Genomic DNA, 6,167 nt, shown 5'->3' with positions numbered 1-6,167 from the left:
AACTCATTTGACCAGTCAAGTCAAAAAGTTCCTATTTTGTTGAAAATCAGTTTTATGAATCTTGACATATAAAAGAAAACAAACATGCTCCTGTAAAATTGAGCAAATGCAGGAATGAATAATAATAGGCTTCAAGTTTCTGAGAAAACAAGTTATACCATTCTAGGAAACAGCTTGTCTTCAATTTAATCTTATATCTTGCTTTTTTTTTCTCTGCATAAGGTGTTTTAGAAATATTTTATTAATGCATTTTTATTTCATGTGTGGCACTTTGACATTAACCAATAGAGGATCAAGTGAGTTAGTATATCCATACAGCTACTCACAGTTAGGATGAAATGCTGATACGCAGATTAGTATTTTTATAAAAAATTTCCCTAGAATGTCTTTAAGACAAATAATTCATATGCTCTCTCAAAATAATGTTAACCTGGGAAAAGTGAATATCTTTTTGAAAAGTATTTTATTAATTTTTGCCTTTCATAATACTCTACTTTTTTATGATTTCTTTACTCTAATGATAATCCCAACCCAAACCCTCAATAGGATCACAGAAGCTTATGATGAAAGCATGAATTATGAAATATTTTCAAATACTTGATAAGGTAAGGTCTGTGTCAGTTATCTAGCATTTATTAAGCCTTTATTAGCTAGGCACTATGTTCAGCTCTAGACAATAATAGCTACCTCCTCCTTATTCACTCCAGCTCTGACACCTCCAGCTACTAGGCATTCACAATGACCACCTTCTTCCCCTTGACCACTGCAGCAGCTGTGGAGCTGGCTGCATCTCCCTATTTCCAAGCTGCTCAACAGATAAGGATTGCAAAGAGCTATATTTTGGAGGAGTCCAAGCAATTTTATTTTTCATCATTTCATGTTGTTATACAAAAATGCCAGCAGGACAAGGACTTATAGGGAAACAACAAAAGTTGATTAGATAACACTATTCATGTGTGAAAGTATTTCACCACTTTCTCCATAATATCTTCTGGATAACTGTTCTCCCCGCCTCACCCCCCCCCCCATTCTAAGGACTTGTTGGTTCACAGGTTCTGGAACTGTAGGGTCTCAGAAGCCTCAGATCTTCCTACTGACACTTAACAAACTCAGGTCTTCCAGAAAGTTGATATATTTCTGGTATCCCAAGGCAATGCTGAGCTCAATCAGTTCATCCACAAATGTATTTCACAACCCTCAGCTGGTCAAGAAATCCATTAAGTGATCCCAATTCGAGAAACGTGTTCAGCATGTAGTTTGTGTCTTTCTAGTCGAACTTGCTGGTGGACTAAGATAATTTCACGGATGCAGAAAATATCACTCTTATCTTCTTCTTCCTGTTGAGCCTTTTTAGCTGGATAGTGGCAGTCCAACATAAGGGCCTTCTTTGGTATCATCTTTCACAGCCTCTGCCATGAAGTTCAATATTGGTTTAAGTTCAGGTCCTTGCTGCTCTTTTGCTTTCTATCCCTTTGGTGGCTCATCGTCAAATGTTGGTGGGTTACTGTTAAGATTGAATCTGACCATAATCTTCTTGCTAACTAATCTCTGGACTAACTTGGCTTCTGTCTTTTGCACACCCAGTTCCCAATCCCAGAACATCTTGGGGAGGTTTCTTTCTAGATTTTCCTCTCATCTTTAATTTTATCTGTCAGGAATTCCTCAGAAGCCTTTCCCCCCTTGCTTTAAAACATGTACACAAGCCTAGGCCATAGGAAAGGTACATTTATGAAGTCTCCAAGGAAGAGGCCTCTGAAAGCATAATGAGGCAGTGGAGAACAGGACCTGGCCCCATGATACAGCCACAACAGGATCATGATCCAGGCATGTGAAGGGGGTTGCAAAGCACTTTAAAAATATCACATGTTATCTTCACAAAAGCTCTTAGAGGTAGGTGCTATTATTATCTCCATTTTACAGATGAGGAAACTGATCCAGGCCAAGGGCACACAATTAGTATCTAAAGATATATTTGAATTCCCATATTCCTGACTTCAAATCTAGTCTTCCATCCACTCTGGAATCAAGCTGCACATCTGATTAAAGTTACCTACTGAAACCTCCTAACATCATCCCAGATTTTTTTCCTTTTTCCATTTTTTTTTTAGAAAAAGGTGGCCCTTCTCAAGGCTAACACCTCTATATGTATACTTAATTTCATCTCATCAGACTTCTCCAGAAGATTGAACCATCCCTCATCTTCCCTCCCTAAGATCTTCAACCTCTCCCTATCTACTGCTTCCTTCCCTACTGCCTCCAAATCCACCTGTATCCTCTACACAAAAACAAAAACAAAAACGAAAAACATTTAGTCACACAATCATCTCAAACTACCATCCTATATTTCCCCCCTCTCAGACAAAGTGCCAAAGTCTTTGGAAAAAAAAAACCTGTCCATGCTAACTACCTGTACTTTCTTTCCCCTTATTTCTCATATTTTTGGGATCTGTCTTCCAACTTCAATACTCAATTAAAATTTTTCTTTTTCAAAGTTAGATATCTAAATTGCCAAATCTAATGAACTTTTTTCAGTTTCCAGACTCTTTAATCATGTGTTGAATTTGCCCCTCTTGGCTTCCTCTTCTTCGATGCTCTCTCCTCTCTTGGTTGTCACAAAACTAGTTTCTCTGAGTTCATCTTCAACCTGTTTATAGGTTTTTTCTCTCTTCTTTGAAGTTCATCATTCTTTTATTTTTTCATTCATTTATTTGTTTGTGTTTATTTATTTATTTAGATGTAACAATCACTTACATAAGGTTTTGGGTTTTAAATGTTTCTCCCCCTCCGCCCCTCCCCACCTCCTTCCTCAAGATGGTACGCAATCTGTTATAGGTTATACATATATTCCTATTAAACATATTTTCACATTAGCGATGTTATAAGGAAGAATTAGAACCAATGGGAGGAACCACAAGAAAGAGAAAACAAAACGAAACAAAACAGAAGGAAAAAATAGCAAATAGTATGTTTTGATCTGCATTCAAACTCTGTAGTTCTTTCTTGGGATGCGGATAGCATTTTTCCATCATGAGGCCTTTGGAGATGTCTTAGATCCTTGCATTGCTGAGAAGGGCTAAGTCTATCAACTTTAGGCATTGCACAAAGTGACTGTTACTGTGTGCAATGTTCTCCTGGTTCTGCTCACTTCACTCAACATCAGTCCATACAAGTCTTTCCAGGACTTTTCTGAAGTCTGCCGGCTCATCATTTAGCACAATAGTATTCCATTACATTCATATACCACAACTTTTTCAGCCATTCCCCAACTGATGGGCATCCTCTCAATTTCCAATTCTTTGCCACCACAAAAAAGAGCTGCTATAAATATTTTTGTGAATGTGGATCCTTTTCCCATTTGTATGATCTCTTTGGGATACAGCCCTAGAAGTTCTATTGCTGAGTCAAAGAGTATGTACATTTTGATAGCCCTTTGGGCATAGTTCCAAATTGCTCTTCAAAATGATTGGATCACTTTACAACTCCACCAACAATGCATTAGTGTTACAATTTTCACACATCTTCTCCAACTTTATCATTTTCCTATTTTGTCATCTTGACCAATCTGATTGGTGTGATGAGGTGAAGTTCATCATTCTCATCATATTAGTTTTTTTTTTTAGGAGTTGGGAAAGGATCACTTTGTTTTTTATTACTGAAACTCAAATACACAATAAGAAAAGAAAAAGAAACATATTATAAACTTAAATATCAAAACCTAAATACAAAATAAGAAAAGAGGAAGAAAAGCATGTCAGGTGCACAGCAGAACATAAGAGAAGATTCATTATATATAGTAATAAACTTTCGTTTCAAGAAAGCCTATATAATAAATACTTCATTGTGATTGAGAGTTGTCCATATTTTCTTTGCTTCTTTGTTAATTTCTTTGCTTCTCGGTTCTCTGCTGTGCACTTTTTACTTTGCTTTGTTCCTCCCTCCCCCAGAAAGCTGCAATTAAGTGTGGATATATTTATGTATAGATATAGATGTATAGATACACATATACATATGTGCACATACATACATATATACCTACCTACCTACATACATATATAGACATATACTTTCCCTAACAAATTCTACTTCTTATCTTTGCTTTTATGTTTGTGTGTATCTCTTTTCTTATCTCTCCTAACTTCTCTACTTTACCTCTATCCTCTACCTTGCCCACCTATTACTTAACCTGCCACCCCCACCAAAGATCCCTCTCTTATCCTCTCCTTCCCATAAATCTAAACACTCTTTTATAACCCCTCCTTTGACCTATTCCCTCACTCACCCCTCTAGAGATCCCTCCCTTATCCTCTCCCTCCTCCCTATCCCCTTAGCATTTTTCTTTCTAAATTTAGAAGACTTCTATACTTTTCTAAATACATATGTATTATTCCCTCTTAAACCCACTCCTGATGAAAGTAGGTTTCCAGAACTAACAGTTCTCTCCCATCTAATTTCTCTGCATTGGCTCTTCCTCTGGCACCTCATTGGTATAAGATACTCTTTTTAGATGTTTCTAAATGGTTTTACTTTTTAAAGCTATATCATACTCAGCTCTACCCCAATCTTTCTTATGAAATATCCAATTACTAATAACAATCTTACACATACATTTTATATCTCACATACATAAAAAGTAAACAGGGTGCCCTTATTGAATCCCTTGTAATTATTATTTGGTATGTACCTTACATGTATCTTGGCTCTTGTATGTCAAATCTTCTATTAAGTTCAATTTTTCTTTAACAAAGTACTGAAAGTCTGACAATTCATTAAGTACCCATTTTTTTAATTCAGAATTATGCTTAGCTTTGCTGGTTATGCTATTTTTTGCTGAAACCCCAGTTCTTTTGATCTTTGATATATAGTGTTCCAAGACCTGCTGTCTTGTAGTGTTGCCACTGCTAGCTCTTGTGTGATTCTAATTGTGGCACTTCCATATTTAAATTGTTTTTTTTCTTGTTGCTTGTAATATTTTATACTTGAGCTGAGGGCTTATCACACTCCTTAAACTCTTCTTTTCCCAATATATACTCTATATTTTGGTAAACTTATCAGAACCCATGGATTTATCTATCATCTCTCTCTATGTAAATGGCTCACAAATGTATATATTCAAGTATAATCTCTCCCACAGCACCAATTGTGTACTGGCTATTCAATACTAGATGTCCTCAAGACATCTCAAACTCAACATCCCTAAAACTGAACTAACTATCTCCCTTTCAAAATACAAAGAAAAAGAAACCTTATCATCTTTCAAACTTCCCTGTTTTAATGAAAGACACTACCAATCTTCCAGTCTTCCAGGCTCAAAATTTTGGCTTCATTCTGGTCTTTTCCACTTTCCCCCACTCCATATATTCAATGAGTTTCCTAATCTTGATATTTCTACCTTTACAATATTTCTTTTATCTAACCCTTTCTCTCTGTAGACAAAAATATAACTAATTCAGGTGCATATTATTGCAATTTCAAATGGTTCTTTCTCCTTGCTTCAAGGGTGTCACCACTCCAGTCTATCCTACAGCTTCCTGTCAAAGTAATTTTCCTCAGATCCATATTTGAACATTTGATTCCCTTATCCAGTCAGCTGTATTAGTTTCCTATTTCCTCTAGAATAGCAAACTCTTCAGTTTGTCATTTAAAGCCCTACACAACCTAGACTCAATTTATCTTTCTGGATCGATTGGATGTTAGAATCTAGCTTGCACTTTTCCTTTAGCCAAACTGGCCTTGCCTCTACTCCTCACACATGAAACTCCTCCCATTTTGATACCATTGTAGAAGCTGTCCCAAAAGCCTTTAGTGTATCCTCATCTTTCCTGATAGAGTCTATCTCTTGCTTTAAGTCACGGCTTAAGCAACATCTTTTATGTGAACTTTTTTTGAACTACGAAACGTTAGTGCTTCCCAAACTATCTTTTATTTACTTTGCATACGTACATATTTATATTTATGTTATATGTACTTATTTCCCCATTAGAATGTAAGAAATTTATGACTATGTTGTTGTTTTTTTCATTCTTTGTAACTGCAGTGCACAGTGTCTGACACATGGTAAGTCCTTAATAAATACATGATGGTTAATTGCCTAAGGAGCCTGGATATATGTCTGAATTAACTGGTAAACTTTTAACTGAGCTGGTGGAGAGATAAGTCGATCAACTTAA

At 36.1% G+C, this 6,167-nt stretch overlaps 1 pseudogene; it reads right to left on the bottom strand.

Moving 5' to 3' along the window:
- Positions 1–1,080: 1,080 nt before the first annotated feature.
- Positions 1,081–6,167, bottom strand: part of LOC144457707 (complement component 1 Q subcomponent-binding protein, mitochondrial-like) — a 38,434-nt pseudogene continuing 33,347 nt past the window's right edge.

Source organism: Phascolarctos cinereus, unplaced genomic scaffold (genome assembly GCF_003287225.1).
Source record: "Phascolarctos cinereus isolate Bilbo 61053 unplaced genomic scaffold, phaCin_HiC Scaffold_5;HRSCAF=322, whole genome shotgun sequence".
NCBI classification, from domain to species: Eukaryota; Metazoa; Chordata; class Mammalia; order Diprotodontia; family Phascolarctidae; genus Phascolarctos; species Phascolarctos cinereus.
This window is presented reverse-complemented; position numbering and strand designations above follow the sequence as displayed.